This window comes from Mesoplodon mirus (assembly GCF_964341445.2).
Source record: "Mesoplodon mirus genome assembly, chromosome: 4".
Taxonomy (NCBI): Eukaryota; Metazoa; Chordata; class Mammalia; order Artiodactyla; family Ziphiidae; genus Mesoplodon; species Mesoplodon mirus.
The window spans coordinates 18,223,742-18,237,606 of NC_138979.1; positions in this window are offsets into that span (position 1 = coordinate 18,223,742).

The following is a 13,865-nucleotide window of genomic DNA, read 5'->3' on the forward strand; positions in this document are numbered from 1 at the left end:
TAGCCTGATGCTAAGAATCACCTAGGATGCTAAGTAATGCACAGGTTCCCATGGCTTTTCCTTTGACATTCTTGCTTTGGACATGCTAGGGGCTGTTACAATCTGTGTGTGTGTGTGTGTGTGAGCGTGCATGCGTGTGCACACATGCATGCACAGCCTCCTTTTGCTGCCCTGGGTCTCTGCTCAGTCCAGAGATAGCATGGAGACATTCCCGCCTGCACCCTAAGGGTGACTCCCATGTAATCCAGGAAGGGGGTCCCACTGAGCAGGAGCAGGGAGGCAAGATGACACAAGGCTTTGGGTGAAGCAGTGATGAGCAGACAGTCCCTGTGGAATTGGGGGATTCTTGGAAGTGAGTGGCTAGAGATAAAGGGTGAAAGGTGTGTTGGGGGACCCAGTAATGGGTGGCCTTTTATGCTAAAACCTCTCTTTTATTCAGTGGTCAGTGAGGAGTTTTTGAAGGATCTGGAGTACCAGTGTGGGTTGCGGAAAGGAGTCAGATCAGCTGGGATGGCCTCCCTGCCTCAGCATCCTAGCAAAACGGCAACAAGCGGTGATTCCGGGGGGCAGTGCCCCCACCCTGCAGTTAGGACTTAGGATAACACCTCACCCTGAGTGGACAGCATCTCCCTGGGCAGCTGCCTGGGCCTGGGCTCCCTCTGCTGCCCTCCCAGGCACGACCGCTCAGTGACTCGTGGTCAGTGCCTCTGGAGTGTCTCCACCGCACCCCTTCAGCTCACCCCTGCTGCCTTCCCCGAAAACTGCCCAGAGTCCGATACGTGAGGATGTGTAGGCTGAAGCAGCTAGCTTTCCCCAGGGCCTGCACCCTCTCCTCTTTCTCAGCGTGACTGGGTCACAGCGCAGGGTCCTGGTGCCTCCCTTGGCCATCTCCCTCCCTCTCCTGACACCCAGCTTCCCTCTTCCCACTTCTGACACCCAGATTTCATGTGCTCCAGAGATGTCCTTTTGTGAAAAATTTATTCATTCACTCATTCAACTTTTACTGGGAAATTAGTATTTTGTCAAGCACTGTGCTAAATGATGGTGATAAAAGGTAAGAAGTAACCTCGACCCTCAAGGATGTCCTTCTACTTGAGAGGGAGAGAGCCGGAGATTGATGATATAAAAAGGCCATTATAACACGGTGTGTAGTTTGCCATGGGAACACAAAGACTGAAGCCTCAGTGGCCAGAGGTGGTCAGACAAAGCTTCCAGAAAAGGGTAATTTTTAAAATGGATGATCGGCAGTGAGTGAGCCACACAGGAAATTAAATGTCTGAACCAAGGTGGGGAGGTCCAATCCATGCAAATGGATTATGGAACAGATCTGAGTTCCTTTAGGAGAGAAACTAAAAGACTTGAAAATAACCAAGTATGGAATAAAATGAGATGGAGAAATCAAAGAAAACTGAAGTCTGAGACTGTGATCCTGGAAAAATGATGGAGTCATTGATAGGCATGGAATTCAGCAAGAATATCAGTTTGAAGGTGGGGGAAAGTGAGGGGTTAAACACATAGAGATTCCAGTGTTTAGAGAGGAAAGTGGAATATAGTTCGGAAAAGTACTGTCAATGCAGGCTGCGTCAACATGGCTTTATTGTGTCATGGCCACCAGGGGACCACGTGCCCTCCACGGGGAATGGGCTGGGAGGATGCTTCCTGACAACTTAATATCCTTCCATGGCAGCACTTGTTGTTATGAAATGGGAGGAATATGGGACTTACAGCCAGAAGTCTTGAATTTGAGCCTTCTCATCACTAGCAGCGTTGTTGGCCAAGCAAAGTAACCAAGCACTATGACTGTTTCTGTTTCTACATCTGCACAATGTGAATAATTCAAATACACATCTCCAGGGTTGCTGTAACAATCAAATGAGATCATTACAATGAAAATATTTTGGAAAATGGAATGCCGTCTACAAATGTTAGCTATGACGATTGGTATTTTGTTTTTCAGCTTGCTCTCTTTCTCGCCATATATTTTTTTTTTACTCATGGAGATGATTTTTTCCTCCTAATATTTTAGATGGGCACATTCCTCATCATGGCTTTTCTGATTACAAAAGTCACCATGCTCTGCTTCCATAATTCAAACATAGTGGAAACAGATAAGAGAAAAAGAGAACAACTTCCTGTCCCCACCCCCTAGAGATAACCGGGGCTGGTGTGTCCACTTCCCGGACATCTTACCTTGTTTATGAAACCGGTCTTTCCATGAAGCACAATAAAGGGGTGTGAGAAAAACGTCCGTGTATTTTTGTTTCCCTCTAGCCCTTTAAAGTTGATTCAGTGGGGAAATCTTCCCCTGCCACTGGCTAAACACTTGACAGGCCCCTCAATTTTCTCGTTCAGTTTTTAGGAACTAGACTTTTGTGCAATCACAAAACACAGTAGCAAATCAGAAACTAGGTATCCAGTCCAAGATTTTATTCATCAATTCAGGCTTCGTTAGAAGGAGAGACTTCCTTTCCTGCAAGTGATCATCTGGTTTTCTTACTTTTCTCCTCTTCCCTGCTTGCTGGCTTGGTCAAGTGTGGTGAAGACAGGTGAGGGGAGACTCGGACCTCCTTACTCAGCTGCTGGCTGCCACTCTGGGCAGACAAATGCTTCGAGCTGACATCTCCTTTCCAGGGTGTTTTGGGGCCATCTTGGGGGTCCCCTGCTAGGCCCCCAGGCCTGGGGGATGCCTCTTCAACTGGATCCTACCCAGTTCAGTCCTCGGGTCTCAGGATCCACTCCTCACTCAGACTCTCTCTGATGGAGGCCCTGGCCTTCCCCAGCCCTCTTTCTGGACTTAGATAGACTCTAAGTGGCTGCAGACTGGCTTTCTCTCCCTCTTGGCCCAGGATCTAGAAGAAATAGTCATGCATTCCATGTCCATGCACACGGATCCATGGGAGCGTGGCTGCTTCTCGAACGCAGCCAGCCACTCTCTGCCCTGCCACAAGCCACTTTTGCTTTGTCAGGCGTGAATCAGGCACCAATCCGTGGGGTTCCCCAACTCCGAGAGACACAAACCCAGCTCTACAAGTGTCTGTAGAATCCCATCCTCTCTGGGCTCCAGATGAAGGGCCAAGCACTTCCTGGCTCCTGGCCCCCAGTAGCAGAACTCTTCAAATACATTTCCTCCCAATGTACCTCCACTTGCTTATATTCTCAAAATGGGCGACAGGATTCAAGGGTCCCAGAATCAGTTTTCAGTATTTACTTTGAAGATTCCCCCAGGGTGACCTGTGTCACACTCCACGTGGTATCTGACATCTATCCTACCATGTCAATTCTATTGAATCTTCAATTTTAACATCCAGTTCCATGAACTAATATATATGTCAATACAAATATTTTAACAAAATGTTCTATTATGGATACAATTTTGCAAGTTTTTGTTCACTTAATATATCTCGGGCAGATTTTCGTGTCAGTACAAGTAGATTCGTCTCATTAACGTAGATTATTATAGTGTACAGACGTAAAGGGATTCCACTGTGGTTTAAGACAGTACTCTAGAAGAGGATGGTCATCTAACCTCAGTGCAGGCCTTGGCAAAGCAGTGGAGGTGGCGGCTCTGGGCCTGAGCTGGGTGGCAGTGATTCGGTGGGTGAGGTGATGGAGGGGAAGTTTGGAGAGAGCATGACGGCTTTCCCTGAAGGGCTATAATTCGAGCAGCTGCTGCACAGAGCTACGCTTTGGTCCCTGAGGTGTGCTGAGAATTTCAGTTATGGGATGGGGGCTAAAGGTGCAATCCTCCTACCTTTTCTCAGGGCCTAAATCCATCTCCTTGTTGTTTAATAGCCCAAATGCCTCTTGGAGAAGCACTTTTACGCTCCAGGCCCTTCCAAGCTTCCTCTCTTTCCTCCCATTGCTTGGGGTCAGGAGAAAGAGTGGTTGGGTAGGAAATGTTAGTAAGTGGGGTTAATTGAACTGGGGTTGAAGCAGGAGGGAGGATGTTATTCTAGCGACATATGGAACATCAAGAGACCTGAATGGGATGAAGTGGGAAAGAAAGTTAAGAGCGAATACTTCAAATCCTTCTAATTCTTTTCACTCTTTGGATGGGCAAATCAGGATGTTTTTATCTTAGCTCCAGAATTACATAGCTTAGAGAAACAACCACCAAAACAGGCCACTGATGGAGCTCCAGGCACAACCACTACGATGTCTCTTTCTGCTCAATGGCCATGTCTCCATGGCCGTCCAGGTCATCGAGGTCCTAAGTCGTTAACGATCTGACCGTCTGAGGTGGTAAACATCTGGTGCAGGTGTGCACAGAGCAAAACTGCAATCTCATGACATAGGTGGGTTTTCATGGAAACGATGTTGGACAGCCACCCCCGTCACAGCCAGCGCTGTGGACCAGGGAAGGTCTACTCAGGTTAGACTGCTGAAGACAGAAGAAAGCCCACAAGGGTGATGAGGACAGGGCTTCAGAAAAAATTGGTTGGAACATCAAAGGATTAAGAAGGGCCCTTGGAAAACTGACAAAGCTCGGGGATATTTTGTAAAAACAGTTCTTTTCACGGTCAGACTGTAAAATCAGCCGTGAAGCAAAGGATGCTGGATTGTACGGTTGTGTCAGAAAATTCACCCCCTCCCCAAATAAATAATTCATTGGTTTATTCTAAGACTCAGTTCATATTATAATGTGACCTAATCTAAACCTTATTAATATAAATTTTTAATTTAAAAAAATTTTTTTGGCCACACCATGCGGCATGCGGGATCTTAGTTCCCCAACCAGGGATCGAACCTGCTCCCTCTGCAGTGGAAGCACGGAGTCCTAACCACTGGACTGCCAGGGAAGTCCTTAAATTTTTAAAAATTTAGAGTTTTTCACGTTATCTACTTTCATTTTTCTAGTTAAGTCCCAATCAAAAAATTTTTTAAATTTAATTAACATGAAATTTCATCCCCTATTGAAAGTGGATTCTGTTTAAGTAGCTTTTTATGCTCAGATAATGAGGGCCCTTCTATGGCATACATACACAACAGAAAGCAGATTTTCAAAGTTTAGCAATCAATCAACCATTCCCCAGGTTGATATTAAAAATGGAAGAAAGGCTTTTTCGATCAAGGGTCCGATCCAATAAAGTTCTCATTCCCTGGAGCTCTTCATGACCTAGATAGGAGGAAACTCAGTAAGAGTCTGAGCTTTCCACAAACACTTGCCATCAACCAGACAGCAGTTCCACTACTGAACACATTTTCTGCATACCAAGCTCTTAGGAAATATATATATATATATATAATATATATATAAAGGAAATATAAAGCAGTGAAAAACACAATTCTTGATCTCCAGAAGATTGCAGTACAAACACACACATTTATTTATGAACTCGAAATAAGAAGCCTTTGGAAAATATAAATAACCTTAACCACAGCTTGCTAGAACTTGTCCTGAACAGGTCATATTTATTCCCAAGGGACTTTTTGTTTTCAGGCAATGGCTGGTATGCGAAAATAGCTCTTGCATTAACAGTGGTAACCATTTTGGTCCTGGGAGAGAAAACGTAACAATTTCAAATGGGAAAAAATGGAGGAGCTTCTAAATAGAACCATGAGACAGGTTCCCAGCATCTTGGCAATCATCATACATCTTGTTCCGTGGTAGCAGCACCTCAGGGCCTGTGGGGTTTGGGGAAGCACAAGGGTGGAGAGCCGTGGGGAGGGGGGCTTGCAAAACCCAGATCTGAGCATCGTTGGGCAATCAGAGCACCTGGGCATTAACAAGTCTGGATTTGGATCCTAGATCTGTGACCTATTCATCACCTGTCACCTATTCATCGCAAGCCAATGAAACTCTCTTGAGACTCAACCTCTTCACTTGTAAACATTTCTAAAAAAATAATAACTTTTTCATCTGGGTGTTTTCAGAATGATAAAGAAAGTGGCAGAGTCTCTGACTTATAGAAGGTGCACGATAAAAACAGTTCTTACTTCACCATTGTCATTATCGTTATTAATATTTATTTTATAGTCCAGAGTTAGGGGGAATGCCTTTGATTTTTTCAAAATAAATTTTTAGTAACACTCTGGTTGACAATAATCCAAATTCTATGTTCCTTATCCTCTCTTGTCTTGAGAACTTTAGTCCCCGAAATTTTCATCAGTAGTTCCCCCTGTATTAAATCATTCCCATTAGCACACAGACAAGTTCCAGTCTCACACCTGGAACAAAAAACAAAAACCCCAGCATCTTCCTTGGTCCCCCCCACCCATCTCCCTCCAGAAAGTGCTCCCATTTCTCTGCTGCTCTCTTTGTTTTTTTTAAACTTTACTTTTTATTTTCTACTTTATTTATTTATTTAGGTTGCACCGGGTCTTAGCTGTGGCACGCGAACTTTCAGTTGCGGCATGCGTGTGGGATCTAGATGTGTCTTACCATGAGCAAACATTTTTATTTTTAATGTATTTGAATTTGAGTCAATATAGGAGCAGCTGATATTGACACTTTCCTTCTATGAATATAATACTTCTTTCCACTTTTTTTGTCCTTCTTTAATGTCAGTCCACAAAGTGCTGTTTTCATAAAGAGCTTGCTCACTTTGGAAGATTTCTCCCTTGCTCCTTTATACTTTTGCTGCTACTGTAAATGGCATCTTTTTTCAAAATTATACTTTGTAACGACTTTTGCTGGTGTATAAAAATGCAATTGTCATTTGTGCATTGATTTTGTATTCAGCAGCCTAGCCAAACTCTTACTGATTTTCATAATTTTTCTATATAGTCTTTTGGGTTTTCTATGTAGACAAGCATATCATCAATAAATAATAAGAGGTTTATTTCTTCCTTTCTAATCTTCAAATGGCGGACAAAGATGAGAAATACTTTGCAGTTATAATCAGAAAGGCTTGAGATTTGTTGGGTTGAAAGGGTGAGAAAAAGGGAAGAATCAAGAATATTTCCCCACTCAGACTCTATAGATTCTATATGGTGGCAGATGGTGTCCCTATCTGAAAGGCTGCAAAAGGAAAAACACCTTAAATTAATTTAAAAAGAATAATATACACAGATGGGTAAATTAAACTTGTTCTAACCTGTATAGAATGGAATCATGTCCTTAGCTTTTATCATCACCAGCTTTGCTGAATGATGTTGATAGAGTCACGGCTACATTATGTGATCGCAAAGTACAGTATCTATAAAGTGTGACTATGTAGATTCATTTTCTAAGGAGTTTTGGAAAATAAATGAGCAATATTATTGTCACCTCATTACCATGGGTCTCCTTTTAAAACAACTGCATCATTTCAGTCAGCTTTAAAATTGTGCATTATGGTGCTGTAATATAATCCCTATTGAGGTTATACATATTTGGAGGTATTTATTTTCAATGATCAAAAATCCCCCCAAGAAAAGCTGAAAGGTGGTTGGGGGCTGGGAGAGGGGATGAATCTTAGGTCAGTGAATATGTGCTGTGGGGAGGTGCTGGGACGGCCCTTCCGAGGACCCTGGGGATGTGGAGGAGAAGAGATCTCAGCAGATATTTGGAAATGTTCCTTAGAGGAGGGCATGATTTGTCGAATTAATTGGGGGAAATGCAGAAGAGGAACACGGGTTTTCCCCATAAAAATTAAAGATGTGGAGATCTGGATTAGAAAATTTGAAGTCTGCACCCACTTAAATATCCTCAGACCCAATCAAAGGAGCATAAAATAAATCAAAGATAAAAATCTAATGTTTTTAACAAGAAAAGCTGACAGAACTAAGACTTATGAAAATTGGCAAGAAAATGTTTGCTTTTGTTTTCCCAGTGTCTACATTTACAAAGGAAGAACCTTCTACAATTGCAAAAAGAAAACTGCTGAAGAGCCTCTCTTAAAGTGAGACAAATATTCAACCATGGTTCATGATCCTTGTTTGAAAAATGAAAGTAAGAGATGAACTGCTTTCTCTTGGGAGAGATCCTTCTAATTTGGTATGTAGGGTGGCAATGGGCTTTGGGATCTGACAATTTCATGGTGTATTTTTCCACACATTCGAATATGATTCATATTTCACATTTGCGTTGTCTGAGAAGCCTAGTCAAGTCAAATGGAGAGGTTGTCCAAAAAAGAGAGAGGCTTCATCTAATTCCATAAAGACTGTTTCCACTAACTCAGCTAAATTTGAGATACACAAAAATTATAGAGCCATATTTTCCATGTTTATCATAAAACATTTTCCAATAGGAAAAATAATATTTTTAAAAAGAACTTGAGGGGGCTTCCCTGGTGGCGCAGTGGTTGAGAGTCTGCCTGCCAATGCAGGGGACACGGGCTCGAGTCCTGGTCTGGGAAGATCCCACACGCCGCGGAGCAACTAGGCCCGTGCGCCACAACGACTGAGCCTGCGCGTCTGGAGCTTGTGCTCCGCAATGAGAGGTCGCAACAGTGAGAGGCCCGCGCACCGCGATGAAGAGTGGCCCCCGCTTGCCACAACTAGAGAAAGCCCTTGCACAGAAACGAAGACCCAACACAGCCAAAAATTAATTAATGAATTACTTAATTAAAAAATGGCAAAAGAGAGAATTTTAAAGGCAGCAAGAGAAAAAGAGTCATATACAAGGGAATCCCCATAAAGCTATCAGTTAATATCTCTGCAGAAACTTAAAAAAAAAAAATAACTTGAAACTCGCAATTGTAACGTTAGTCTTCTGCTAATATAATTCAGTAAGGACTTAGCAAATATACGATTTCTGAATTACCTGAGAGTTGTACAAAATGATTATTAAGATCTCTCTTAAGAGTCTATGGGGCCTCCCTGGTGGCGCAGTGGTTGAGAGTCCGCCTGCCGATGCAGGGGATACGGGTTCGTGTCCCGGTCTGGGAGGATCCCATATGCCGCGGAGCGGCTGGGCCCGTGAGCCGTGGCCGTTGGGCCTGCGCGTCTGGAGCCTGTGCTCTGCAACGGGAGAGGCCACAGCAGTGAGAGGCCCGCGTACCGCAAAAAAAAAAAAAAAAAAAAAAAAAAAAGAGTCTATGGCTCTAAATTTATGAACTTTTTGTAAGGAATGGGTGTCACAAAAATTACTACCAATGAAGGGCTGGGTTTAATGTTATATCCTCACCTCCAGGTTCCACTGGATTGTAGTCAGAAACCCAAGAAACACCTAAAGGAGATGGCCACACCCTCAGCAAAGTTTTTCTACCTCCCCTTACCATCCTTTTCCAAAATACGAAAGGAATGAATATCTGGGGGGCTGGTGATGGCTGGAGCATGATTTTCATCAACTGGCACGGGCACCAGGGTTAGGAGGTGACAGGACATCGCTGGAGAAAGTGGAGGGTGGAGCTTTATCACGTAAGAAGCTTTAATGCTGTCAATTAATCCTAAGTGCAAAATTAAACTGAAAAATTTCCATCAGCAAATTCAACAGTATACAGTGCTAAAACAGACATCTTCCTTGGTTGTCCTTTGCCTGAGCAAGTAAACCTAAACATATCCAATATATAAGGAGTATCTATCATGAAAAAATATAGCTCAGCACAGGCTGCAATCGTAGTTAAATAATATGTTTTCTTAACCATTTTTTAAATTGAGGTATAATTAATTTACAAAGTTGTGTTAGTTTTAGGTGTACAGCCAAGTGATTCGGTTATATATACATATAAATATATATATATCCTTTTTCAGATTCTTTTCCATTATATGTTATTATAAGATATTGAATATAGTTCCCTGTACTATACAATAGGTCCTTGTTGTTTATCTATTTTATATCTAGTAGTGTGTATATGTCCATCCCAAACTCCTAATTTATCTCTTCCCCTCCTCCCCACCCCTCCCCCCACCACCCTTTGGTAACCATAAGTTTGTTTTCTAAGTCTGAGAGTCTGTTTCTGTTTTGTAAATAAGCTCATTTATATCATTCCATGTCTTGGCTATTTAAACAGTGCTGCTATGAACACTGGGGTGCATGTATCTTTTCGAATCAGAGTTTTCCCCAGATATATGCCCAGGAGAGAGATAAATAATATGTTTTTATCTATCTCTTTGGTGGTGAGCCTGTACTTCTCTGAACATAGTATCATTTTCATCTATCTCATTGTCTTAAAGAGAGAAAATTGCCCTCAAGAATTAGTAAGGCTATATAAAATTTAGGGATTAAAAACTTAGACTTATAATTTATGACCTGGGTAACTTTGTCTCATATTACTTCTAAGAAATGATTTTTTTATACTGTTCCATAGAGAAAACTTGAGTATAAAGATCTTTCTATGAAAAAAATCATAATAGTTTATATTATCTCTTAAAAGAAAATATAAATTTAAGGTTCTCCTTGAGGTCATATTTCCATTCTCCAGTCTTAATTTCTTCTACATCTAAACTAACTCAAGGCCCTTTGGCATAAGCAGTAAGACTATTCAATACTGTATGCTTTCAAAAGAGCAAAATAAAGTTTTCTTTTGTGTGTAAAGAAAGCTTTGGTATAAAGTAGTTTGGCCTGTTAGAAGAGCATTATAGGGAATTAAACGTAGGGAGACGTAGGAAAAACTAAAAGTGAGTGAATGAAGCTTGAAGACCAACAGTATGGAGAAGGGGACTCTGGGGTTGGACTGCCTGGGTCCTTTTCTGCCTCTGCCCCTTTCAGCCCCGTGACCTTGGACAAGCTAAGTCACGTCTCTGGGACTCAGTCGGCTCATGTGTAAAATAGGAAGAATAACAAATGCCTACTGCACAGAACAATGATGAAGTCTAAACGGACCAGTGAAGCCCTTAGAGTACTACCTGCCACTGTGCAACAGGAGTATGTTTGTTCATCCATCCATTCAGTCACCAAACACCTAGCGAGCGTCTACGGTGTGCCCGGCACTATTCCAGGAACTGTAGCTACATCACTGAACAGATAGGAGAGACTCCTCTGCCCTCATGGAGCTTACATTCAAGTGAGGACGGAGAGACTCTGACACATGTTGAAGGTGGAAAGCTCAGTAGGTGTTAGCTGTTGTTGTTCTTACTGTTATTATTAAAGAAAAAGACCACAAAACCCATGAAAGTAATCACTAAAGAGATGTGGACTGATTGAGTTCATGACTATTAAAAAACCTGTGAATCTGGGACTTCCCTGGTGAGCCAGTGGTTAAGAATCCGCCTTCTGATGCAGGGGACATGGGTTCAATCCCTGGTGGGGGAACTAAGATCCCGCAAGCCGCGGGCAACTGAGCCTGTGCGCCGCAACTAGAGAGAAGCCTGCAGGCCACAACAACAAAGACCCAATGAAGCCAAATAATAAAATTACATTAAATTAAATTAAAAAAAAAAGAATGTGGAAACTTCTAAAAATAAATAAATAAATGAAATAAAACCTGTGAATCTAATTGAAGAAACATTCATTCCCTGTTCCCTCGGTGAACTGAACACACGTTAGGAGCAGTCAAAGGCAGCTGCGGTACCAAACAGGTGAGCCGGGCATCCTGGGCCCAGACCCCATGCTCTCAGCCCCTCGGGGTCTCTGTTCTCCGTCTTCCCTTCACCCTGGGGCTCCTTCCACGTGGTTGCTCCAGCTCATATCCAGGCGCTTGACTGTGTCTTTGTGTTTGGTTGTTTTCCTGCTGCTTCCTGGGTTTCTGTCAGCAATCCAGTTTTACAAATTGCTTGGCTGAGAGCTGTGTTTGTCGTCTTCCTTTGAAACTGTGATTCACAGTGTACACCCTATACACAGAATCCTCGCCGCTGAGAGACGGAAAAGCTTGTTTTCAAAACAAATTGCAGAACAGGCTGGCTACCCGGGGTTTTCACGCAGCTGCTCAAATGGTCAAATGTAATTAAGGGAGCACGTTCAAGATCTCTGTTTTTTGAACTTAGCCAAAATGTTTTTAGATGCGGATCAGATGGTGATGTCACTTCGCCCACAATCTTGTCAGCTGAGAAAACAAAGTTGAAACTGAAGAAGAAAAGGAGAACACTTTAGCCTGAGGATTTGTGTAAGATGTGTTCAGACTGGGCTTTTTAATTCAGTAAGAAAAGGCTGATGATCGCAGTAAGCTTGTAGGGTCCTTGGTTCCTAACCTTTTAACTCAGGACAGATGCAGGGATAGCTCTTGTCCCATTCTCTCATGTGGAGGATAGGACCGTAATGGCGCTGGCCTCTGGGTATTACTCTGGGTTCAGTGAGATCGGGTACGTAATAAACACTTAGTGCCACACCTGGGGCAGGGCAAGCGCTGCACAGGTGTTGCTGTCATTGTTACTGTTTATTGCATGGCCTGTGCTGTGTGCACTTGCCTGAGGGGGAAATAGGGTCACAGTAGCAAAGTACTATGTCCATGACCTTGTCCACTGGCAGAGTTTAAGAACCAACGTCTTGCAGCCAGGAGCCCCAGTGGTTCACAGAAGCCCAGGAGTGTCGTAGGTCTGTTTGAGAAGTGAACCCTCTTTGCTGCTACAAAGGAGACCTCATTTTCCTCTGTCTGGCCCCTGAAACCATCCCCAGTGACTCCTCCATCTCCAAGCACACTGACAAGGGCTGTACAGCCCACAGATCCACCCTGGGCCTCGGGCCTCCAGTCCCCCTGAGGCGGCCGTGTGTTCTGCCCCTCACCACCTGCTCCGCAGCGTCTTATGCAGCCAACCGGGAAGCAGGCCTTTCTTTTTTACCACCTGCTCGATTCAGCACTTCTGTACCAGCCCCCAGGACAGCGTGGGCTGGACACTCACATCCCCTCCTGTCGGGCCCTTTTCTCTCCCCCACTGGCTTCCCTCCAGTGAGTCATTTGCCTGGAGGAAGGGATCTGCCCACCCTGTCCTCCAAAATCCTGGAACAATTCAGACATTCAAACTGGAGTTACACCTCCTCGTTCTGGAAAGGCAGCAAACATACATGGTGATGACGAGCAAGAGATGTGTGGACATGAGTCCTGGATGTGGCTCGGCCTCTTGTTGTATAAACGTGGGGAGTCACCCCACCCTTCTGTGTCCCTGTCCCCCTCTCACATTGGGGATCCCCCCTGCCCCAGGCTGCTGTAAGTACTGATGGCACAAACCCATGAGAAGTGTCAGCTCAGTGCTGCTGGGAAAGCTGCTTCCCGATCCACACCCAGACCCCCGAAACCAACAGGACGACTCCAGCCGGGTGTCCCTCGAGCACCATCCTCCTTCCTTGCCTCATCCAGCATTGCAAGATCCTGCCATTTCTAGTCCAGAAACAGCTCCAGGTTCTACCAACCTTTCCTGTCATCCCCACAAGCACTGTCTTCCCTCAGACCTTAAGGGTCCCCGGAAGCACCGCTCTAGCATCCTAACTAAACATCAACTCCTGTCTCGGCCTCTTTCCTTCTTGAATGTTCTCCACACTGCAAAGGTGTGCAGACAGTCTACCAGCTCACCGTCACCTGCAGGGTAAAGTAGAAAGCAACACCCTGGAAAGACGTCAAAGGCGCTTCACAAGCCCCGCGCCTGCACCCCCTCGCCTCCAGTCTCCTGCACTGCCCTGGGCCAGACCCTCGGGCTCACCCTCCCCTCCAGCTGTCTGCGTTTACACCATGACCTCCACTCGGGCAAGCTGGTTCATAAGTACCTGGGGCCTCATAGGCTTGGTGGTCCCTCTTGGAAATGAGTTAGTGGCCCACTGTGGGCCTGAACACCAGAGTTGTGGGTGACCAACGCTCTCATCTTTTACTGAGCCCTGAGCAATGTGGCTGGGGAGGAGTGGGGGAAGGGTGGACCTGCTCAGTAATCCAGGGTCTTGGCTGGCTGATGGTCCATCTAACACACTATATGCCATCTTTCTAGAATGGCCTTCTCTCCCATTTTCGCCTTGACAAACTCCAACTCATCCTCCAAGCAACGATATCGCCTGCTCGCATCGCCATGTTCTTACATTCGTACAGCTTCTTCCATCACTAATTTTAAGTTCCTCAAAACTGATTACGACTTGTTCATCT